This window comes from Dipodomys spectabilis, unplaced genomic scaffold, assembly GCF_019054845.1.
Source record: "Dipodomys spectabilis isolate Male_0828 unplaced genomic scaffold, ASM1905484v1 ptg000001l, whole genome shotgun sequence".
Taxonomy (NCBI): Eukaryota; Metazoa; Chordata; class Mammalia; order Rodentia; family Heteromyidae; genus Dipodomys; species Dipodomys spectabilis.
Genome location: NW_024870678.1, coordinates 4,892,222 through 4,918,708, shown reverse-complemented (window position 1 = coordinate 4,918,708; position 26,487 = coordinate 4,892,222). Strand labels below are relative to the sequence as shown.

The window sequence follows — 26,487 nt, the reverse complement described above, 5'->3', positions numbered from 1 at the left end:
CTGACTGACATGCTCTCTGACATAGTTGCATATTTGTATGTATCTGATTCCTGTGTCCCTTACCCATCTCTATATTATTATCTCTGCAGTAACAGGTCATTGTTTACTGCTTTACCTCCAGTGCCTGAGCATGTGGTAGGTGTTTAGTATTTGTTGCTTGACCTAATGAATGATAAATTGATCACACCAACTGAAGTAGAAGATTTAACAATGGCAGGTGAACCTAATCCTAGACTCATCCTCAAATATATTCACTTTACCTGATCTGAATGTGAACATAATTCCTGATTCAAGATCAGAAGATGCAATTTGAAAGCACAAATTGCCTATGGGTGAAAGCACATAAAGAGCCAAAGTTACAACACAAATGGAAATCTGGCACGTTGCTGAGGGGACTCAGTGACAATCATAAATAAAAAGCATTAGCAGTGTTTGTGTCCACACTGAATGCTGATGTGGCTTCCTTTCCCTGTGTGGACATTAGCATTTGAAATGAACTGAGATGCAGAGGGTTTTATCTGCCTTTATCATAAATTGGTGTGTGAGCCCCTCTAAAGGCTTTTGCAAAATCTGTGTGTGCTTTTGTGCACTGCTTTCTTTTCACATGCTTCCTACTGGTATGCCTGAATTTGGATGGGGATAATGCATTTCCTGTATCATGTGGCACAGTACAAGGAAGCTCATTGTGTCCCCACAGAGGAAGAGTACATCTGTAAGTAGTTTTTAAGAGTGTACTATAAGGATCTTGTTAGGGTGACTTATTCTCCCAGTTCCATTTGGTTGATGAAGTAGATCACGTGACACATGTGCATAATAAACTGTTTCAGTTGCTGCCAGTGGGAAGCACAGCCTATAAAACTCGAAATCTCATGGAATCACTGAGGGCATGATCACATAAGAGAGAAGCAAGCCTCAGTTTGAGTTGTCATTTCTCACTGCTGCAAACAATGCACCACTGTTACTAGGCTTTTGCATTTACTACTTTCCCCTCAAAGCAGCTGCCTTTCTAGTTTGTTCCTAACTCAAACTAGGAAGGTAGTTATTCCTCCTTACAATTCTCTAGAGAGCAAACACTATTAACATGCCCAAGTAAACCTCCATTAAATGCACTTGCAAGAGATGATGTTTTTATCAAAAAGGAAGATATATTACATCAGATGGATGTTTTGGTTTTTCCTCATTCTTGTCTCTCACTTTTTCCTATAAATTTTTTCTTTTTCCCCTTTTATATACTCATTAGTATTTTCCTAATAAAGGCAATCATAAGGGATTAATCTGTCTCCTATTGTCCATGGATAATATAAAATGGTGAGGTTCAAGCCAAGACAGTCAACATACCTATTCCAGGAGTGTTTCAACTTGCTGCCTACTTTTCTGTATCACTAAGAAACAAATAATGGATGGAGAAATAAAGTCAATCTGTCATGAATATAAATTTGAATATGAAATGTCCCCCACTAAGGATAGAACACTCGGACCCCACCTGGTGGCTCAATATTGGGAGGTTCTGGAAAGTTTAGGAACTAAGACCTAGTTGGAGGGAAAAGACCACTAGGAGTATGCCTTCTGAGGTTTATATAACAGGTCTCCAGTAATTTCCTCATCTTCTGCATCCTGTCTGCCATAAGGTGAACAGTTTCCTCCTCTACATGCTTATGCCAGCATGGGGTTCTGCCTCACCAGTGTCAAGGATTATCCACTGAAATCTCTAAAACTATAAGCTAAAAAATATATATCCTTCCTTAAATTGTTCTCTCAAGTAATTTTGTCACAGCAAAAAAATCTAATAAATAACTGTAGTCTTACATATGATAATTGTGTGATAATGAAAAGTCTGTAAGTTGATTAAACTCATTTCTGTATATAGCCTTGATATGTGTTGTGTACTATGCTAGGCACATGATCCTTGACATGGAAAGCTAGAAAATAAATGACACTTGTGACCGCATAACCAAATGCTATAATAGCTTACAGACAATAGATGGAAGGAAGATCTCAGCATGACCCTAAGTTGTTAGGGAAAGCTTTGGGAAGGGGGAGGGAGGCACAGGTAGGTTTTAGATTTTGTCAAAAAAGCAAAATGCTCTATTAAATAGGTCAAGAAGTCATGACATCTTGATTGAATTCAGCTGTTTGGAATTACTCATATCATAGCCCTATTTCCCAACTATCCACACATTTCAGCCACACAAGTCACATTAAAAAAAAAAAAATCATCAGATGTTGGTAACTGGCAATTCACCACAACATAAAATACCTAGATATCACAGCTTTAAGCTTTAAATTTATTACAAAGATGGTAGAACTAGTTTGTCTTATATACCAGTAATTATTATGGATTAAGTAATACTGCTGTAAGGAAAATAGAATCTGGGCAATAAGAGCTTAATCTTCCAATAGTAACAAAACAGAAGTAATAACGAGGTTCTGAAACTTCTTTGGACACCTAAAATATGTGAATTTGGTATTTGCGAATTTAGAGAATTTTCCTTGTGGACAGAAAGCTGGCACTAGGCCTCTACAGAAAACCCTTGGATCCCTAGCTACCTCTTCCTGATTCTGATTCTGGCTAGCATCCCTGGCTCTCTTCTGTGGAAGTATGGCAAGGTCTGGCAGTAATTGTTGAGTTCACACAGAGAGGGATTACTTGTTCACAGGGTCGGTAGGGGTGGAGGTGAAAGGCAGCTCAATGCCAAGTACTTGACTTCTTGACCCCTCCAGGAAAACATAGCACTCTCTAATTTATTCCTAATTGGGACACTTTGCTGTGGTTTTCCCAGCCACAAGATGTGCCCTTTTAACAATTTCCTCTCAAAAGACCTTTGTTAGGTTGAGTGCAGTTATTTTAGTAACGAAACATCTTCCACCTAAAACTTAATACCAAAAAATTTATTTTTACTTTACATACCTAAATAACATGATTACTGAGGTCTTGAACTTGTAATCATTTGTCCCTTGGGTTGTGAGGGATTGGAAGAAAAAAAGAGAAATAAAAATAGAAATCCTTTTGGGCCATCTTCTGTAGTCTGAATTCCATGAATACTTGAATGTGGTCACACAGGTATGCTGTTTGTATGTTATATATGTATACACATTCCTACACATCAACTATTTGATAGAAATTTTATAATATAAATTCGTTTTTAAGTCTGGGTCATAGTCCTTCAAGAATAAACACCTAGAAGATGTATGCTTGCACATAGCTGAAGAAAATGGTCTGTTGGAAACCTAAACTTAGACTGAGTTAATGATTCTTCTAGGAGAGGTTTTCTCTCACTGTTTTTATTCCCAAACTCTGTAGGAACTGAAGTCATGGTAGAGACCACTCAAAAGTAATCATTCCTGAGGGACTTTCTCAGAGTCCCAGAAGTCAAGAAATCTTGGTTACAGTAGTAGAATGTTAAAGACATAGTAACATTGATAGAAAATGAATCTGGGTTTCCTAAATTTTGAAATGTCTGTTGTTTCAGCCTTAGCATTAATGAAATGAATTAATGATTTTGCTTTTAGAGTCTTTACATAAATGATATTCCTTCAAAGATGATGAAAATTAGGTGCTGAAGTTTAAAGCCATCTGAAAATGACTTGGAATAATTATATCTGTTAACTGGGCAGCCCTTATACTGCATGCCATATAAATCAACTTTCATTATTCTTTAATGACTCTTTGCAATTATTTTATCTAAAACTTTTCAAGCTTGACTGTGTTCACCTTGCAGTGGAATTCTTTAAAGGACATTTCTCATCTAGTAACAGAGGGAAATGATAAATTATAGATGCCAAATTCTGCAGTAATGATGTAGATACCACAAGGTAAGAGTGTAACCAATAAAAAAAAAATTCCCAATCAACCTCTACATTAGAAGCAAAGAAGGAATAACTGTTTGCATAACTAAATGGAGACATCAACATACTTCTTAATATGCCTAATTGGAGACTTTTTATTAAACTTGAAATCATAAGGCAAAATACTTGAAAAACTTTATTAGTTTGAGTAAAGAATGAGAATGAGAATGAGGTAATTTATTTTAAAATATGCTCTAGAAATACAGATACCAAAAAAGAAAGAAAATCAACTACAATAACACTTGGTTTTTATTTCTGAAGAACTGAAGAAGCAAGACAGGACATGGCTAACAGTTCAGCTGGGGCTGAATTCTAATTATAGTCTATCTTTTTGATCTTGTGAAAATTAGTCAAACTCTTTTAGCTCATGTTTCAACTGTAACAGGGGAAATATAGCAATTCTTACCTTATTAAGTTATTGTGAAAACTATAAATAAAGCACTAGAAGTAGAATTTAGCAAGCTCAACAAAGTGGGTATATTTTGTTAGTCTCTGCTATTTCTTTTCTTACTTTAGAGTCTGTAATGCTCCACACAACCAACCTTTGGTTATTCTATGATCAGATCTCCTGTCACTCCCCTCCTCCTGCCCCCTGCCTGTCCCCACTCTACTCTGGTACCCTGGCTTCCCTCCTGGCTATTCTTCAGACATCCTGAGCACCCCTCACCTCAACACCTGTATGGTACAGTTTGCTTCTCCTTCCCCACAGTTTCATGGCCTTCAAGTCTTACTTCAGAGGCACTTTGTCAATGTGATTTTGCTTGGACATTCTAACATGTTAACACTTCATTCCTACTAATATATTTTAGTCTCTTTTCATGTGTTACTTTGCTTCAGTAGTAATTCCTTCAATATAATATGTATTATAGGGCTGGGAATGTGACTTATTGGTAGAATGCTTGCCTAGTATGCATGAAACCCTGGCACTGTGGCTCACGTGGTAGAGTGCTAGCCTTGAGCAAAAGAAGCTCAGTGACAGTGCCCAGGCACTGAGTTCAAGTTCTAGGACTGGAAAAAAATAAAATAAAAATAAATAAATATATGTATTTTACTAATTTACTTTGGCTGTTTTCTACATCTCCCACGAAAGTATTGTTATTGTTTCAGTCACTGTTGTATTCTCTGTGTTTGCAAACTGTCACTACATCAGTGGCCAATAAATTTTTTAGGGCTGAAAGAATGGATGGCTTTTAATTTAAAAATTAATGATTATATCATACATGTATATTCCCTAAGTCTAAAATGTAATGAAATGTGAAGGTTTTGGCCACAAAAATTTCTCTTGGCTGCTCTGATGATTGCCAAAACATGTCTATAGCAAAAATTATTCCTTAAAGTCCTGCTTATTACACACTCAAAGTGAAGGGAAAAGGTTAGATACCCCCATCCGACCCTACCCCCAACCCCAGGCTGATCCTTTTAAGGCTTTTCAATTCATCTGAAGGAAGAAATAACTACACTTGTAGTTCCTTCATCAGCTTCAGATAAACCAGAAACACCATCTGATTTTCTCTTTCTACCTATCCTTCTAATAGTAACAGGGGAGTGGGGAAGCATCTTAAAGAAGTATGGCAGAAAATTTCTAAACTCTGAAAAAAAGGATAAAGTGTTTACAATATCCTCAGTTATCACTGTGAAGCTGAAACCTGCCCCTTTCCTTAGCGGTGTGTAAAAGTTCATGGAAACATGGACATGTTTTGAAATTTGAGACGTAGATGGAAGAAAACATTTCCATGTCTATGGTGCTCAAGGAATTACCCTAGGGGCTTTCATTGGTCATCTAATTTATTCCTCACAGAGCTCCAGCAGGTGGATATTGTCACCAATCTCTAGATGAGGAATTGAAGTGAAAGTTCTTGGAAGATAAGTTTTGAGCCCAAAGTCACTTGACTAAAATAAATGACAGGCCCAGACATAGAGTATTTATCAAGGGCATGGCAACCATTTTCATTTTATCTTTTCTTTTTACCCCATAAGCAGTTTACCAAACCTTAGACCAATCTGTATGTCTTGAGTCAACAACTGAATTAGAGATTTAGTGTTCATGATAGATTTCCTCACACTTAACCCAGCTTAAAGCTGTTCAGACCTCCACAGCTTTGGGATCTCAGATCCTTACCTGTGAGAGGATCTGCACACTAGGGATGGGCTGGCATTTAAGGAAGAACAGCATTGGCATTCTGTTTATATCCCAACTAGTAAGCAGATGTGATATTGTCCTCTCCTAATGACTCTTGTACTACTGTTTATTTGCTTTGTAATGCTGGGGGTAAAACCCAGAACTTTGTCCATGCTAGGCAAATGCTCTATTACTGACCTACATCCCCAGCCCTTGTTGTTTCTGAGACAGATCTTGATCTGTAGCCCAGGTAGAGTGAACTTCCTGCCTCAGCATCAAATACTGAGATTATAGGTATATGCTACCACGCAGAGGTTCTTTTACTTCTTTGATGGCACTTAAACTGCTCTGCTTTACTTGATTAAAAACCATGCATTCATTTTATTCTAAATCTCCTGGAAAGATAATTTCCCCTCTACCTTACTCTGCTGAAACCACCAGACAACCAGAAATCACCCAGTTCAACTTTCCAAAGTTACAAATGAGGCCTAAAGTCCAGGAGGGATATATAACTTGTCCACTGTTACATAACTTGGACAAGAACCCTGACGTTCTTCCTTCCTTCATTCTTCATTATTCCATATTACCTTTCCGGACAGAACTATGTGTACTGAATGTGCTTTCAGAAAAAAAATTTACAAACCATCTAGAAGAAGCTGTGTAGGAAACACTGGGAGACAATGATGGGTATAGATGAGCTAGGATAATAATAATTATTATGAGGTTGGTAGCTGAAGAAATGGGTAACAAAGGATCAAAGGCACAAAATATTATATGAACTTGACAGGATTTAGAATTGGTTTGGGATAACAATAGGGGTAATATGGTAAAGTAGTTAAAATAGATTTGTTTTCAAATCCTATTTCCCATGCTTGCTGTATGGCCTTCCATTCATTCAGTAAACATTTATTGAAAATAAGTATGAACCAAGCATTTTTCTAAATGCTTTGGCTATATCAGGGAACAAAAATGGACAATGATTCCTGTTTCTATCTTAAACTTGCTAAACTTCAATTTCTTCAGATAGAATAGTATTCCTTTATACTGTTGTTGTGGAGATTAAGTACTCAACAAATACTAAAGGTGATTTTGCTCACACTTAGAGTCTGGGTAAAAGAGGTTAAAAATAGGATTAACAGAAACAATGCAGTTGGAAATAAAAGATAGTCTTCAACTAAAATTCAGTACAAGTATATTACATTATTTGCCCTCTATCACTCCAAGTTTCTAATATGATTTACTTACTCACTCTTTAACATCCCAACTCTAAACTTATAATTCCATTGTACAGATGTAAATACTCAGAAAAGTTAAGTTTATGCCTTTAGTCAACTACCATGAAATATCTGGAGTTTGAGTTTAGTCAACTTGATTCCAGAGCAACAGTTTTAATCTCTATGCTATTAGTCCTGAATATAAGACTCATTGAGAAAGTGCTAAAAATATATTCATGCTTGAGTCCCTCCTTCAGAAATTCTGATTTAATTAGTGTGGATATACTTCTTAGAGGCATCCAAGTGATTCTACCACTGCCAAGCAAGAACTAGTTCAATATATAAATAATTTCCTTGAAGCACATAACTCAAGGTCAACAGCTACTAACTAGTAAATCTGGGCTCCACATTCAAATCTGTGTGAATCTAAAGTTTGGTTGGGTCATGACTACCACCTTGACCACTACTTCCACCATTAAGACTCTAATACCAACTTACTTGTGAAGGAGCTTTCAAGAACACAGATAAATTAATATCTTCTAGCCAGTATACCTTATGTAAACTGTTGCTTTTAAGAAATATTTTGGCCAAGCATCGGCGACTCATGCATGTAATCCTAGCTACTTAGGAAGCTGAGATCTGAGTAGCACAGTTCAAAGTCAACCCAGACAAGAAAGTCCCTGAGACTCTTACCTACAATTAACTGCCAAAAAATCCAGAAGTGGAGCTGTGGCTCAAGTTGTAGAGCACTAGCTTTGAGCAAAAAAAAAAAAAAAAAAAAAACCCACAGGGACAGCACTCAGGCCCTGAGGACAAGCTCCAGGGCTGGCAAAGTGCAGCACAGGGTGCATGAGAATCCATGCATGAGCATGTGTGTACACACACACACACACACACACACACACACAGCAGAAAAGAAAAGAGAGGAGAAATCGAAAAAAGAGAAGAAATACTCATAACTTTTTTTTTAAGTACTAGGGATTGAACCCAAGGCCTCTCATGTACTAGGCACTTGATTCGTGCCTTCAATTCTTTTGCTTGTATTTTGTTTTTCAGAAAGAGTCTTGCTATCTTTGCTTGGGCTGGCTTCAAATTCTTCATCCTTTTGATTTGGCCTCCAGAGTAGCTGAGATTACAACTTTATGCTATCATTCTGAGCATATGGCATATGTCTTTTTATTTTTTTTCATTTTTTTGTGTGATGGTCCTGAGGCTTGAACCAAGGGCCTGGGTACTTCCTTGAGCTTCGTTTGCTCAAGGCTATCAGTAAACCACTTGAACCACAGTGCCATTTCTGGCTTTTTCTGTGATTAATTGAAGATAAGAGTCTTTTCTGCACAGGTTGATTTCAAACTGCCATCCTCAGATCTCAGCCTCCTGAGTAGCTAGGATTACAGGTGTGAGCCACTGGTACCCAGCTATTTTTTTTTAAAGGTTGTGCCACTGAAAAGCATTCCAAATAGTTACTCTTCCTAGGAGCTTATAAACTGAAGTGGTTCTTAGGAAAATAACTTTTTTCCATCTAAAATTTTAAATGAGACAAATTTCAGTACCCTGGGGACTAGTGCCAATGTTTGGATCAGGTTTCTGGCACTGAGCACTGGGCCCTGGCCTCAGGCCTGTACTGGGTCACCTTACAGCTGCACCTCAGGGCTACTTGCCAAGAAGCTTGTCTCATGGAAGCACTACCCTATGGCTTGTGACCAGACATTGCGTCTAGATACTCTGCCTGGCTAATAGCAATTCATATGACTGTAATTCTATCTAGCAAACAACTTGGAGGAGTCACCTCATGTAGCACTGTATCACCCTCTGACATTTCTGGGAGAAAAATAGGATTAATTGTTATTAATTTGTCTAGAAGTAGAGATAAATATTCTAAAGTTCGATTTATAGCAAGAAAGTTGTAGATTGATGTAGTCTTCACATAAGATGGGAAACATGTCATTTCCATTTGTAGCCAAGTTTACAGAAGCTCTTTCCAAAAAAAAAAAAAAACCACCAAGATTGGACACCAGCTATCCTAGTTCAGGAACCAGACAATTTTTCCTATTAACTTGGTAGGAGAGTTTGGACAGATAACTAAATCTCATTGTGCCTCAATTTCCTTACCAATGAAACAAGTTCGGTTTTTTGTTTTGTTCTGTTTTTTTTGTTTTTTTGTTTTTGTTTTTTGGTCATGGGGCTTGAACTCAAGGCCTGAACGCTGTCCCTGACTTATTCTGTTCAAGGCTAGTGCTCTACCACTTGACCCACAGTGTTACTTCCAGTCTTCTGGTGGTTAATTGGAGATAAGAGTCTCAAGGCCTTTCCTGTCAGGGCTGGTTTTGAACACAATTCTCAGATCTCAGCTACAATTACAGGCACGAGCCACCAGCATCCAATCATAAAACATTTTTTCTAATGAAGTAAATTCTAATGAAATAAATTTTCCCTACATAAGTTGTATTGAGGTAAGTTGTATTGATAAGTACTGAGTATACCTAAACCATAAGTATTTAAAACAATGTCAGAACAACAATTTAATTGGGAGGCTGCGAATGGGATTTGTGCATCAAACAAGACATGGATTGTAGAGCTTTTGTGATTTTTTATTTTCACATGGCCCAGACCAATTGAAGTCTAATTATTCTAATTTTTTTGTCTGTTCCTCATAAAGATGTTCTACTTAGTGTTTCAAGCACATTATGTTTACATTTCTAAGTATGAACATACTTATATATTGTGATATTAAGAAAGCAAAAGATACCAGATGCTGGTGGCTCATGCCTGTAATCCTACTACTCAAAAGGCTGAGATCTGAAGATCATGGTTCAAAGTCAGCCTGGGCAGGAAAGACCATGAGACTCTTATCTCCAATTAGCCACCAGAAAACCAAAAGTGGCACTGTGGCTCAAGTGGTAGAGAACTCACTTTGAGCTGAATAGCTCAGGGACAGTGTCCAGGCCCAGAGTTCAAGCCCCATGACCAAAAAACAAAAACAAAAACAAAACAAAACAAAAACAAAACAAAACAAAAACAAACAAAACAAAAATAGTGGGCCTTCTTTTCACATAATAAATGACATATTTATCACTAGGTTGGGTAACTTGAAGTACTTATGTGAGAAAATAAACAGGTGAGCATTATATAAACCATACCCACAATATACTTTGGATTATGCATATTCCTTTATTTCAGTCTATTTACTTTGGCTTATGTGTTAATGTTTATTCTCTCATATATCCCAAAGAAATTTAATAAGCTTCTTCCTATCCTTTCTCTCACTTATTTATTGTGGAATCTGTTGTTGCTGAAATATCAGTTCCATTTTTCTAAAATACAGAAAGTGCAGGGAGAGTACAGTCAGTGATTTTCATTATTGGAAGATATTATTGGCAGTTCTGTCAAGTGCAATTTAGGTTCTGTAAACTCCAAATTATTTCTAGAGAGTAGTGGTAAAAGATGATTTATATTGTTTTGGAAGACAGACTACTCTGTTGCCAGCACAATAAAAGAGAACATATCATTTGTTTTTACCTGTTTTCTGTGCTTGGTACATATGTTATAAATAAATATATTAAATAATATTTGACTTTAAATTACTATTTGGATCATATGTATGGTTTAAAAGAACATAATAGCTTCTTAATAAAAGAGATAGACTTACAAAAATCCGCAACATTAAAAGAAGTGAAGTGAGCTGGCTCTTCCCCTAAAAGACATGAAATATAAATTTCTTTAATCTACTGTGCAAAGGAACTTATCTGCCCACCATCTACTATATTTCTACCTTAGAAAAAAATCTACATTAACTATACACTTAAAAAAAAAGAATCCTCTAATTACAGGTTCTGATAGTTTAATTATGTACTGACAGGAATGTTGAGACTGGCTACGCCAGTCCCTAAGTACTCTAGGAAGCTATAGACTGCTGGTGGGATAGTTGCAAATTGTGCATAGGATGAATAAGTCATTTATTTTAGAGTAATCTTGTGAAGGGCTTCCCCTCAAAGAGTCATAATCATCTGCCCTCTGCATATAAATGTAAAATTGTACTGATGTGTAAGATAGTGCCACCAAAACCAAGCAGAAACCAGTAGGGCAGCAAGTCACTGTGTATCACTTGATAAACTTCTTTCTTCCATCTATTTTTTTAATCCATAGATATAAATGTTTTCACTAACGATATTTTCACCATAATAATGGGAAAAAACAAGGGATACAAGGCAAAAGCTGCTGAAATCAATGCAGGCACAGACCAGAAACTGAGGCAGGGCACTAAGCAGAAGGGAGCAGAGGGCCATTTTGAAGAATGGGACAACTGGGAGCAGAAGGTGGGGACAGTCTGGAAAGCAGGGGAGCAGATGACATGGAAAATGCTACAGCTGCTTGTTGCAGCTGTTCCAATGTCTCCTTTGCTTCAGAGAGGGGGCAAATGTGTTTGGCAAAAGGAGATAAGAACAATGTACCAGGAAGTTTCTAACCAACTGGAATACAACCTTCACAAAATCACCTTGTTTTCATCAAGTAGTTATTTTTAGGATTCAAAAACAAGTAAAAAGAAAAATAGATGGAATTGGAGAACATCTTGTTGAACCAAGCTCAAAAACCCAATATTGTATGTTTTCACTCATATGTGAAAGCTAGGCCTAAACGACCTACATATTCATGGAAATGTATATACTTATATGCAAAACTAAGGTCTTGGAGTCAGCTTGCTGATTAAGTCCCTGCCCTGTGTCCCTACTGTTTACAAAAATCTGTTATGTTTCATTTCCCTGATGTTATACTGTTTTCCCAGTGTGGTGTACATTACAGTCCTTCTCTGAAAGAGCCTCTCTCCCCAATTCCCATGTAACACCTCCTTCTTAGAACTGACTCTCCCCCAGAATTCCAATGGTCCACACAATGTGACCCATGTGACTGCCTCCTAAAATTTAAATTTAAATTCCACCCATACCTGTCCACTGATGCCGCCTCCATTCCTGCCCTTGGAGCAGCCCAACAGGTCTGTCCCCCAATAAAGCCTTAAGTCTGTATCTGTTGCTGGCCTCTCATTTCTTACAACATGTATGTATGTAGGTGTGTGCACACACATACTCAAACATGATCCTAATTACAGGATTCTTCAAGAGGATGAAAGGAGAGGACAGGGAAAAGATGGAGGGTAAATGATTTTGAAATATATTGTAACTATGTGTGAAGATGGCATAAGAAATATCTGAAAGCTTTCATTAATAGGGGACTGGAAGGTGTGAAAAGAGAAAGCAATCGAGAAAATTCTGAACATAATGCAATAATATATGCACATCTGAAATACTATCGTAAAACCCCTCAGTACAATTAATACACAGTTTAAAAATAGATGACATAAAAGTAAGAAACAGATTATGTTGTGAGGGTAGGCATTAGTGTGGGAGTAGAGCTAACAGAGAGTGAATGAGAGTAAGTATGATGAAAGTAGTTTGTGTACGAAAATAGAAAAATGCAACGCTGAATTGTTTTAAGTGGAATAAGGGAGAGTCATAGTGGGAGTGAGTTTGAAATGTCACAATGAAACCTGAATACAAAGAATAAACAAATATATAAATGAGGTGAATCAAAAAACAGGGTCAGTTCTCTCCCCTTATTTTCTTCAGGATCTGTGGGCATCCTAAACAGAGGTATATTCAGCTCTTTAGGAGCAAACAACAATTGTAATCAGAAGAAAAGGGTTGTTTGTTTGTTTATCAGGGACTGAGAAGAGATGCAAAAGGAAAGGAAGAAAGTTAAAAGTGACAGTATGGTTTCTGAGCAGTTTCACAGGTTACAAAGTAAAAATCAAGCTCACAAACATTTAGTAATTATTTTCAAGTCACACAGGATGTTCATATCAAGGATTCAAAATAAAGGTCTGTTAAGAGTCCAAAGTTGCTTTCTACTACTACAAGATGGTATGGGGGGTCTCCAAATTTTAAAAGTTCTTCCCTCTTTAGGTTTATAAAATGCAGCCAAACATGTATATTTCATTCATTCAGTAAAAGTTTCTTGAGTGGTATGCCCTCACAGCGCAGTGGCAGTTTCTTGAGGATTCTAGTCAGCCACTTAGAAGCCTTAAGTTTTCTTTTTGGCTTTGGCCAGGCCTAAGTGAAGGCCTAGGGGTAACTGCTGCCTGATGTCCCACATCAATTAGACAGACCACACCTCTGCAGATCCACAAAACATGTTGTGGTCTGAGCAACCTTAAAGATAACAAGCATCTTACTACATGCAAAACATTTCGTTTTGTTGACATGTTTACCTTACAGCATGTATAGAGAATTGAGACTGAGCAATTAACAGAACAATAAATTATGGCCCTCAGCATGAAGTCATACTTTTATTTATAGTCTGACCTTATTCATTGTAAAAAGTATATACCATTACTTCTCTAATGATGGCTCTCGCTATATGCATATGAATCTCTCATTCTCGCCCCAGACTAAGTATTTCTATAAAATACTTCACAGCTGGGCTTGGTGGTACATATCTGCAATCCTAGCACTGAGGAGGCAAAGACAGGGAGATTGAAAGTTTGAGGTTAGCTTGGGTTACATAGTGAGATTCTAGCTCAAAAACCTATATGGTTAAAAAAATCATAAAATGCCTTTATTTCTCGGTCCAGCAAACCCTATTCCATCTTTCAAGGCCCATCTTAAAACAAATCAGGAGAGAATAACATCCACCTCTTATAAATGTATATATATCTATATCTGTATCTAGATATAGATATATATACAGTATTTTCAATGTGTCTCACACATAATAACTCTATACGTATAGTTTCTCTTTTTACTTGGTATCATATGCTTTATGCTATGAATGTATCATTACAAGCTGAATTGTACTCCTTTGCCACCTCTATTCATATGTTGAAGCCCTAATACTACGACTTCAGCTCATTAATCTATTTGCTTTTAAAGAAGTAATTCAGTTAAAATGAGGATGGCTCTTAATCTAATGGGACTATGTCCAGATAAGAAGAGATTAGGACACAGGACAGAAATACAACCATGTGAAGTCATAGCACAAAGACAACTGATAGACTGGGCATAATGACATTTGCTTACAAATCTCAAAACTTGGGGAAGGAGCAAGTAAGAGGATCACAAGCTTAAAGCTATCTTGGGCTACATAACAAGACTGTCTTTAAAAAATCCAAGCCAAAATAATTATTAATAGTAACAACAATAAAATGCTGCTGTCTTGTCTATTCAGGCTATTATAACAAAATACTAACAACAGTGAAGCTTATAAACAAATACTTCTTCTTCACAGTTTTAGAGAATCTAAGATCCAAGGCACTGGCAGATTTGGTGTCTGCTAAGCGCCCACTTTCTTACAAGTGACCTTCAGCATTGCAGTGTACTCATGAGGTAAAGAGGGGTCTGTATGGAGTCTCTTTTATGAGGGAATTAATCTCATTCCTGAGGGATTCTCCCTTAGACATACCCACCTTCCAAAGGCCACATGACCTAATACCAACACCTTAAGGTTAGACTATCAATTAATGAATTTGGGGGGACAGAAACATTTAGGCCATAGCAGTGGCTATGTTCAAGCCATGAAAAGAGGTCTGAAAGCAGTCAACACTGTGATCTTGAATTTCCAGTCTCCAGAATTGCAAGAAATTTTTCCATTTTTTAAGCCACCTAGTCCGTGGTACTTGTTATGACAGTACTTATATCATTAGCAAACTAATATATGAATTAAAATTAAATATGGCAAAAGGTGTAAAATTAATTCTGACAGCATTAAACTGGCAAGAATATCTCCAAAGATTTTAATTTCTTGATAAAATCGTGGCATTTAAGAACACTTTGCTCTAGTTTGGTTCTGCTTTCTCCTAGCTATGTAACTTTAGGTAAGTAAAGCCTACAGATGTTTACAAGGATTTTATAAACTTCAGCGCGTCCTGTGTGTTATGACTAAATGAGAATATACAGCACAATGCCTGGGAGCCTAATAAAATTTAGTTAATAAAGTCTGTCTAGTGGCATATCTAAATGTCTTCTGAAGGGGCAGGGAGAGTAACACTTTCTCATCATATAATATTTTCTGCTTGTTTTTCTATTTTAACCAGTTAAGAAAGCTAAGACTCAGATAAACTAAGTAATTTTACCAAGGTTATTCAAAGACTATATGCAGTAGAGTTAGGATTCAGTCTGACTCTAAGACTCATTTTTCTCTCTCCTGTATTACATTACTTTTCCCATAAAATTTCCAAAACTATAGCTACTGCTAGTATGCTGTTCACAGGACTCACTTCCTAAAACATACATGCATTTTATGGATGAGGGGTCATGGGGACCAGGCCATTCAAAACAAATATTTTTTTTAGTTCCAAATTATACTTTTTATTATCTTTAGTTGTACAAAGGGGATATAATTCAAAATGTCATTATATGAGTACAGTGCTTCTTGATCAATATCTTCCTTTTCCTCATTCTCCCCCATCCCTCCCAACTCCACCTGTCCCCTCAATTTTCCTAGTTTCATAGAATATACATTGAATATTGTAATTACATTCCCTCTCCCTTGCTTCATCTCTTCATTCATTTCTCTCCCTCTCCTTGTCTCCCCACTATACACTTTAAGTACCAGCTTTCTAGTATTTTAAAACAAGTATTTTTAAAGAGTCTTCTCATATATGAAAGAGAAACAAACAGAGTTCAAACATTATGTAGAGGAAACTCTAGCTTTGGTAATTTTATGGATCTGCAAAGGAGACCATAGTATAATGGGCTTGTAAGAATGTGGCATAAGTGATTTATATTCTCACATTTCAGTGTCCTAATTTGAACCAACAGACTTGAGTTTCTACAGGATTATAACTTGTACAGCTATTAGACAAATCTCAATGTCTAATTTTAGCACATAACTTTCTCCTGCGGTATTTAATCCTAGTGAAATGAGTAAAGTATGTTCTCAATTGTTAAATGATAGCTCTCTCGTTTCATTTTGTTACTCTTCCACACACCAAGTAACAAACAGCTACCTATGGAGTTATTTAAAGATACTTTTAACAAAACAAACTAATAAGGAAGTTATTTCTTAATAATTTGACCTTTATTATGGAACAGAAAACCAAAGCTGAATGATGGCAATGTATCTAAGTAAAACTAAAATGGCTAGTGTGAACAATACTTAGAGCAATATTTCGCTGTTGCAAACATATTGGTTACTTAGATCAGTTTTGTACTATGACAGGAACTTGTTTTGCATGACATTGAGATATTTAGGTTTTAAATGTGAAATCTCCTGTATTAGCTGGGCACCAAGCTAATACTAGCTGTTCAGAAGGCAGAGATTTAGAGAATCAAAGTTCAACGCCAGAGCAGTAGAAAGCCCCTAGAAACTCCACCTCCAATTAACCAGCCCAAAGTAAAGCTGGAGAGATGGTTCAAGTATAGCCAGGAAGGCAAGCAAGTGTAAGGGCCTGAACTCAAACTTCAATACTGGCAAAAAAGGAACAAAACAACACAAAAACTCCTATAAGTTCCTATATACAACCATTCTAGAACTACTTAAACTATTTCTGTAAATCACGATTCATGTCTGCAATACTTGACTGCTATTGGCAATGGATATAAGAAAACAACAGCAAAAAGTTGTCTAAAAAAGTCTTCACATCTAAAAGACAACATAGGTAGAAGGCTTATCTTTTCTTCTTGTCCAAGTTCAGGAACCATTACTCTTTTGAAAGTGCCCCAAGTTAAGGTTCTCAGATATTCTCCCAAAACAGACAGAATTGCCAAAATGACACAGGATGGAATTGTCCATTCACTTTGCTCATTCTTCCTTTTTAGGAAGGATTAGGATGAGCAAAAGAGGGGAGCCAGAAGTGGAGGTAGGGAAGATGGCAAATTTCTGTAACCATTTTCATCAACAAGCAGATATGGAACAGAGTAAAACTAGTATACTATTTCTCCAGTATCCAAATGATGATTTATTAAACCTTCACAGAAAGAATGCAACTACAATATTTAAAATATGACTTCATTATAGTAAGTTTCTATATAATTTTTTGGGGGGGGTCTGGTTGTGGGGCCTGAACTCTGGGCCTGGGCACTGTCCCTCAGCTCTTCAGCTCAAGGCTAGCGCTCTACCACTTGAGCCACAGTGCCACTTCCAGCTTTTTTCTTTTTGCTTATGTGGTGCTGAGGAATCGAACCCAGGGCCTCATGCATGCAAGGCAAGCGCTTTACCACTGAGCCACTTTCCCAGCCCCAGTTTCTATATAATTTCTGTGATTTGGATCCTCAAAATGAATGGGAAGGCGAGATTTTTTTAAAATAAAAATGGTTAATTTATTTCCAAAACCAAGAAAATGTCCAACTGCAAAGAAAAAAATTTGAAACCAGTTGCTGGTGGCTCATGCCTATAATCTTAACTACTCAGGAGCCTGTGATCTGAGAATTGTGGTTCATAGCCAGATGGGGCAGAAAAAAACATGAGACTTTTATCACCAAATAACCCACAAAAAACAAAAAGTTGAAGGGGCCTTGGGTGTTAGTGGCTCAAATTTTTATTATCCTAGCTATGCATGAAGCTGAAATCTGCGTCATGGTTTGAACTGTGATTCTCAGATCTCAGCCTCCTGTGGCTAGGATTGCAGGCTTGAGCCACCAGCTCCCAGTAACAGAATGGTTTTGCTGAATATAATAGACTGAAACTAAAAACTAAGTGATTGTAATCTGAGAAACAGAGAACCAAAGAAGAGAACACTGTGAAGAGATAGAGCACAAGAAATCTACATAGAGTCATCGTGAATCTTGAATACTAAAACAAATATGTGTAAAATGGAACTCCATAGGGCCAGGGAAAAACTACGGGGAGAACAATGTAAGACAAAAAAACTACAATCTGAGCAACATTTTCACAGGATGGCAAACATTTGAGTTACAAGCAATGGAAAAGCTCTTGAACGTGTGAACACTAAGAGACAATCTTCCATAACATATAATGATACCCTTTTCGTAGAGTAGCTTTCCAAAGATGTTCATATAGCCAGCAGCCTTGGGAAAGTACAGTGTCACCTGCCAGACCAGAGAGAACATTTGTTTCTTGATAAGAATAATAAAACTGGTGGCTTTCAGGGGTGAAGTTGAGAGGACCTTCTAGCAACTTACAAAATTAGAGGTGTGCTAAGCTCAGAGATCCTTAAATGTGATGGAGCCCCCAATATATATAAAATATTCAACCACCTACAGTACTCCCACAGGGCTTGAATAAAGGGAAACCTTAATGAGAAGATGAAGCCCATGTTATCTGCAATGGTGTAAATAAGGCCATTTGCTTCTTAACTAAGAGTCTCATGCCTTCTGTAAGCATCTGTGAAATTGGCGAGTTCACTTGCTGGCTTTCACACAGTGTAAAATCTCAGATCATGGAACATTCCTGAATTGACATAGGAGCATATAATGGGTTCTCAGAAAGGTTATATTACAAAAAATGTGGCTAAGTAACCCTACAGAATTCTTTAGAAGAATTGTAGGCAAGTTCATTGCATAGGCCAAATCCAACCCACAGTATGGTTTATAAATTCATAGCTTACAAAGTATGCCATTTATATTTTTATATTTTTAAAGGGTTGTTAAATAAGGAAGAAGGACAAATATGTAAAAGAAGCTATGGTGCCTGTAGTACCCAAAATATTTACTATCTGGCTCTTTAAAGAAAAACTTTGTCATCTTCTGCTGTAGAACTATCTTAACAAAGCATAAAACTAAGGTTGAAAGGTTCAGGCTGATCTTAAGTAAATTCACTGCCTGCTAAAACAGAATATGTTTGGGAGGAAGATAAAAAAATTTAGACATACAACAGTATGGTAATCACAATGTCCAGCACCAATAAAAATATAGACATAGACATAAAAAATTTAGCCATATGAACCAGCTACCAAACAACCTCACAGCCATGATAAAATCCACTACTACATACTCAGAGTTGATAGACATGGTAGAATAAATAGAAAAAGACTTTTAAGACAAATATGTTTAGGATATAAGAAAACCAGGCAATAATTTAAAAACAATGATTAACAACACAACAACAAATAGAATTACAATTTAGAGCTAAAAAACATATTACATGAAATAAAAATTTCACTGCATGTGTTTAACAACAACAGATTAGGTACTATAGATCAGTAAGCCTGGAAAATGGGTAATGGAAATTATATAACCTGAAGCACACAATAGAATCCCAGGGACTTGCGGAACCACTTCAAGTTCAAAAATGAGCAATTCAAAAGGAGACATGAGAAAGAATAGGGGAAAAAAAGTATTTGAAGACCTAGGTGTGATAGTGCATTACTATACTCCTAGCACTTGGTAGGCTGTGGCCTGAACTATATAGTGTGAAACTCAGGAAAGGCAGAGGGAGAAGAAATATTGGCTTAAATGCTCACAAAATTGAAGAAAGCTAATAACTAATGACTACTACTCAATGATCCCTGAGTGAGATCAACATAGAACAACACTAAGGCATATAATCAAATTGCTAAGAGGGTGTAACACTGTTGGACAAGAAATGTACTCATTACCCTACTTATGTAACTGTGACCCCTCTGTACATCATCTGTACAATAAAATAAAATAAACAAACTGCTAAGGCTGGGCACGGTGGCTCATGTCTATAATACTAGTTTCTTGGAAGCTAGAGATCAGGAAGATTGTGGTTAAAAACTAGCCCAGGCAAAAAAAGTTCATGACACCATCTCAATGAATAAAAGGCTGAGTAAAGCAGTACAGCACCTATGTAGCAAGAGCAAGACCCTGAGTTCAGAGTCTAGAAACTACGGGCTTTTTTTTAGGGGGGGAGTGGGGGCCCAGTCGTGGGGACTGAACTCTGGGCCTTGGCGCTGTCCCTCAGCTCTTCAGCTCAAGACTAGCACTTTACCACTTGAGCCACAGCGCCACTTCTGGCCTTTTCTGCTTATGTAGTGCTGAGGAATGGAACCCAGGGCCTCATGAATGCAAGACAAGCGCTCTACCACCAAGCCACCTTCCCAGCCCCCAAAGACTAGTAACTATGAAAAAAACAAAAAAATAAATAAAAATAAAAAAGGAAAAGGACTGAGAGGTGGCTCAGTGGTAGAGTGCTTGCCTTGCTTGCATGAGGCCCTGGGTTCCATTCCTCAGCATCACTTAAGCAGAAAAAGCCAGAAGTAGCACTGTGGCTCAAGTGGTAGAGTGTTAGCCTTGAGCTGAAGATCTGAGGGTCAGCGCGCAGGCCCAGAGTTCAGACCAACAAAAAAAAAAAAAAAGGAAAAAAGAAGACACTTAAAAAAATAATTCCAGACGTTATAATACAAGTATAATCCTAGCACTTGGGAGGCTCCAAGCCTCCCTGTGAAGGTGATATACAGAGGGGTTACAGTTACACACCAAGAGTAATAAGTACATTTCTTGTGGAACATTATTAGCCTCTCCCTCATTTTTCTCCCATTTTCTCTCCCCCCAACAATAAATACATTTTATTTTTTTCTATTTCCCACATACTTTTTTTTAAAAATAAGTTTGTTATTGTGAAAATACTGTACAGAGGAGTTACAGTTACATGAGCAAGGTAATGAGTACATTTCTTATCAAGCATTGTTGCCGCCTCCTTTGTTTTTCCCCTACCATCCCTGCCCTCCCACCTCAACTACATCTCCCCCCACCCTGCCTAAATTGTAAAGTTCATTTTTCCACATAGCATCTTGTACATCTCATTGTTGCAATGGGTCCACCTGTATCCTATTTAAAGAAATTGTTTTTTCCCTTCCCCTCCCCAAATTATACCAACATCAAATACAGTGAAAACGGGTTATACCGTGGGGGAGGGACATACAAAGCAACAAAAAAAAAATCACATGGTACCTTATAAATAAGTTAGAAACAATAGCAAGAAAGAAAAAGCCACTTGTGTCCCTATGTTGAGGTTCATTTCGCTTAACATCATCTTATCTGACCTTTTCTGCTTGTCCCAGACATATACTAGTTATTGCAAATAAGAGAAACCATGGGACCTATCTTTCTTTTGGCTTGGCTTACTTCACTTAATATAATTTTTTCCAAGTCTTTCCATTTCCTAACAAATGGAGCAATGTCATTCTTTCTGATAGAGGTATAGAATTCCACTGTGTGTGTGTGTGTGTGTGTGTGTGTGTGTATATATATATATATATATATATATATATATATATATATATATATATACCACATTTTCTGATCCATTCATCTACTGAGGGGCATCTGGGTCGGTTTCAATAAATACATTTTAAAAACAACAGTTAAGAGAATTTGTTAGCCAGGTGCTGGTGACTTACGCCTATAATCCTAACTACTCAGGAGGCTGAGATCTAAGGATCGTGGTTCAAAGTCAGCCCCGGCAGGAAAGTCTGTGAAACACTTATTTCCAATAAACCAGAAAAACCGGAAAGTGGCACTGTGGCTCAAGTAGTAGAGCACTAGCCTTGAGCTGAAGAGCTGAGGGACAGTGCCCAGGTCTAGAGTTCAAGCCCCATGACTGACCAAAAGGAGAGAGAGAGAGACAGAAAGAGAGAGGGGGGGATAGAGAGAGAGAGAGAGAGAGAGAGAGAGGAGAGAGAGAATTTGACAGCAAGCAGACCTGGGCTACAAGGGATTATCATGTAAATTCTTCAGGTTGAAGAAAATAAAAAACGAAAAATCAAATATGCACAAAGGAATAAATATTGGATATGGTATCTATGTGGGTAAATAGAAAGTATCTTTTACCATTTTTTAACTTCTTCGAAATACAACATACTTTTAAAATACTGTGGATGTGTAATTTGTATCTGGATAGCTAACAGCAGTAACACAAAAGATAAGAGGGCAGAGATAGAACAGTATACTAATTAAGCCATAATACTGAAGGTAGACTGGTAAGTCAAAGACACATTCCAGAAAGCCCAGAGTAGCCAAAAAGACACGGAAAAGAAACAGTAAGATAGTAAACAAATTGAATCATAACAATGATTACATTAGCTTTAAATGGACTAAGCACATCAGTTAAGAAGCAGCGATGTCAGAGTGGGCAACAGAGAAAGGCCTAACTATAAATAAAAAATAAGAAATATTTTCCTATCTTTATTATCCTTCTTTATCCTATAAAATGTAAACACTGATGATAAGAAAACCAAAATGGCTAATTATAATGTTAGACAAAGCTGATTTCAGGTCAAAGAATATTACCAAAAAAAGAGGAACATTTCATATGGTATGAGGGTCAACTATCAGGAAGATAAAACAATTCTAAAAATGTAATACCTTAATAGAACTTAGAAATACAAAAGGTAAAAATTAATACAACTGAAATGAGATATAGGCAAATTCACAATAATAGAGAATTAAGCTCTATTAGTATAATTGAAAAAAAGTAATTGATAGGACACCTAGAAAGAAAATCAACAAAAGACAGAAGACATTAGTAATACTATCAACCAACTTAGCCTAATTGCATTATAGAACACTTTATTCTGTAACTGCCAGATATAAAACGTGCATATGGAGCTGGGCGCCAGTGGCTCATGCCTGTAATCTTAACTACTCAGGAAGCTTAGATCTGGGGATCACAGTCCAAAGCCAGCCTGGGCAGGAAAGTCTGTGAGACTCTTATCTCCAATGAACCACCAGAAAACCGGAAGTGGTACTGTGGCTCTAGTGGTAGAACACTAGCCTTATGTTGAAGAGCTGAGGGACAGTGCCCAGGCCCAGAGTTCAAGCCCCATGACAAAAAAAAAAAAAATACATATGGAATATTCACCAAGAAAGACCATCTACTGGACCATGGAGCAAATTTCAAAAAATTTCAAAGGGCTGGGCACTGGTGGCTTACACCTGTAATCCCAGCTACTCAAGAGGCTGAGATCTGAGGATGGCAGCTCAAAGCCAGCGAGGGCAGAAAAGTCTGTGAGACTCTGATCTCCAACATACTACTCAGAAAAGGCTGGAAGTAATGCTATGGCTCAAGTGGTAAAGTACTAGGCTTGAGCAGAAAAGCTCAGGGACCGCACCAGATCCTGAGTTTCAGTCACATGGGTGAAGTGGAGGAGGAGAAGGAAGAAGAGGAGGAGGGACAAGGGCTAAAAAGGAAGGTGGAGAAAAGTCCTGGTGGCTTGAGGAAGAGACGGTATGAAGCAATAGATTAGGAGAACAGGAATAAATAGGTTTGCCATGGTTGGTCACTTTAACCCAAGACACACTTGAAACAGTTCTCTAGTGTTTTTGTACCTAAATCTATGTACATGCAGAAGTAATTATCAATATCTACCCATCTTTATTATGCATATGCAACTCTGAGGAGAGAACAAATCTTGCCCTCTAGTAAGGGCAGATGTGCTTCAGAAATGTATAGCTAAGTGAATGTAATGTTGGTAGGTTTGTAGCTTCCTTGTACATTTGCAAAACTGAGATTCTCTGTTTAGAATTCCCTATTACAAGACTACCTTCAAAAAAGAGTCAATGCATTATAAATTTAAATAAGCTTATTATGTGTATTTCCCATTTGCCATAAGATTACTGCTGAAATGAAAACCTTAAGGAGGAAATTAATGTCATAGAGGGAAAAATGCTTATTGTAAGAGGCTGGAATATTAAAAATGTTTCAAAAGGACTATGAAGATTTCTAATGTCCATCTCACATAAGAAGCTGGAAAAGTATTTTTTTCATAAGCTACAGGTATCTTTTATATCAAAATAATTTCAAGTAAATAAAGGTGTAAATTATACCATAAATATACATTAAACTTTGTAAAATATCTGATGAGGTAATAAAGAGACTATCCTTTTGTGTTTTGTTTGTTGATGAAACTCAGGAAAACAGAATAGTAATCTTGGTATTTTACAAGACATGAACAGTGTGTTGATTCTCTAAAAATACTTTATTTTCTTAAAACTTTCTATTGGAGAAGAGGGGGCTCATACCTAAATTATAATATTATTCAATTACATTCACATGCATATGTATTTTGAGTCTAAATCTCTGTAATTGTCTCACTACACCAAATTTCTATTATGGAATCTTTAGACAGGAGCTTCAAGACTGAAATCTCTCCCACTCCTAATATGGTGATTCAAAGACCAGTTATCACTACATAGCATATTCTTTTTAACAATAAGGTAATGTGCTATTTCTTTCCCACCCTCCTTCCCTCCTCTCTTCCCCCTTTACAAAAAATTAGGCCAAATCTTATTAGTAATTACCATTCATGTGTGGTAATGAAATGTTACAAAATAACCACTATTCACTATTCACAATCAACCTAACATTTAATATGAATGAAGCAAAATGAACCAAACTAACTTGATAGGTTCCTGAGACACATTTAAGAGTCATGATGCTATTCTGATTTACATTTAAAGGCAGAGAAACATAGTTATAATTCTTAGGTGGAACTGTTTATTCTGCTCAGTTCAAGTTTTGTCTTTAAATACATCTATGCAACTTTTCACAATTTTTTTTTTTTTGGAAGTGGAGGGAGGTTCTGGTACCGGGGTTAAATTTGTGTGCTAGGATTTGTCTGCCTAGCTGGCTTTAAACTTTGATCTTTAGATCTCACTTTCTGAGTAGATAAGATCATAGGCATGAGCCACTGGCATCTGGACACTTTTCACTTTTAGGCAAAGTCCATGTAGCCATATGTAGGCAGGTATGACTTTTGTCAGATATAGATAATTTGAAAAATATTTGCTGAAACAATGCAAAATGTTCAAATTAGGTTTAACCCATGATTACAAGGCCTAGAAGTTAGTGCATATAATGAGGGAGGATTATTCTCTGAAAAAAAAAAGTTTCTACTTGTTAAGAATACATACCACCCATTGCAACAATGAGACGTACAAGTCCTTATGTTGAAAATGAACTTTACAACTTTGGTGTTGGGGGGGGAGGAGTATTGGGTTGGGGGGGTGGGGAGTGGATGGGAAGGGATGGGAAGGGGAAACAAAAGAGGAGGCTACAATGCTTGATAAGAAATGTACTCATTATCTTGCCCATGTAATTGTAACCCCTCTGTATAGTATTTTCACAATAAAAAAAAAGAATACATACCAAAGAAACCTGGATACCTTGACTAATATATTATCAACAAATGAAACATGGGACAATCTAGATTTTTAACTAAAAAAGTTAAAAAATGTCTGTATTGTTAGCCCATTCAACTGCTTAAATTAGTAAGAATGTTTATAATTAGCATGTTTTTATTATTTATCCCAAATTGCTTTTCATTCTTCTACAGAATGGAAATGTAACAACATATTCTAGGCACAATGCTTCTGGTATAAATATAAATGTATAAATAAGTATAAATATAAATGTATAAATAAGTATATAATAAATACGTAAATATATGAATAAATAAGTATAACTGATAGAAAGGGTAGTAGCACTGATCAAGATGTATTGTACGCATGCATTATACTGACTTATGGAATGGTTACCTCTCTGCACGACTACTTAATTATAAAATTTTTAAGACCACATATTTCTAGACCCCACTTCTGATCCCGTAGGACTATCATGGGGCCTAAGAATTTGTATTTTTAATAAATTCCCAGGTGAGTTAAAGCTGTAGGTCTTAGGAATGTATGTAAAGAAGTGCCTTAAGCTATTTCTGGGAATTTCTGAGCTTAATGTCTTAAATTTGGATAGCCTTTCATCTGCTGTTAGGAATTTAGAGATTTAGAACTACTAACCTTTGATGTTTCTGGTGCAGAATAAGGTCTTGCAGGTGAACAACTCTCTGTAGAATCACCTGACAACTGCAGTTCTTCAAGACTCTATTTTCATTTTTCTTAAGTTCCCATCTTGAGACAAGTTCTTCTCTGAGTCCACTGGAAACTTGTCCTCTGGCACTCACAACACTACAAGTAACAGGAAATGAAGTCCTGCTAGAAACATCACGTTTGAAAGTTGCCTCTGTAGATCAAAAGTGTCTGGGTGCTACAGTTTGGATCTTGAAAGTTCCCCAAATGCTCATGTGTTTAAGGCTTGGTCTCTAGGCACCTTTAGGAAGTGGGGTCATGTCCTCAAAGGGGATTGTGGGATACTAGTCTTCAGCTTCCTTAACTGCCATGATGTGAACAGATGGTTCTATCATGTGCTTTCTACGTAATGGGTACCTAAAGGTAATGGAGCCAAATGACCACGATCTCTTTCTTTTTTAGTTTTATTTTGTCAGCCGTGGGGCCTGAACTCTGGCCTGGGCGCTGTCCCTCAGCTCTTCAGCTCAAGGCTAGAGCTCTACCACTGGAGCCATAGCACCACTTCCGGCTTTTTCTGCTTATGTAGTGCTGAGGA

The 26,487-nt window shown here is 37.0% G+C and overlaps 1 long non-coding RNA gene across 1 annotated transcript in view; it reads right to left on the bottom strand.

The window, feature by feature from the left end:
- The window catches only part of LOC122123256, a 66,495-nt gene extending 40,457 nt beyond the window's left edge, over positions 1 to 26,038 (bottom strand). The window contains exon 1 of the long non-coding RNA XR_006150375.1: positions 25,884 to 26,038. This is a non-coding gene — a long non-coding RNA (uncharacterized LOC122123256). The remainder of the gene's footprint in view (positions 1 to 25,883) is intronic.
- Between the last annotated feature and the right edge of the window lie 449 nt (positions 26,039 to 26,487).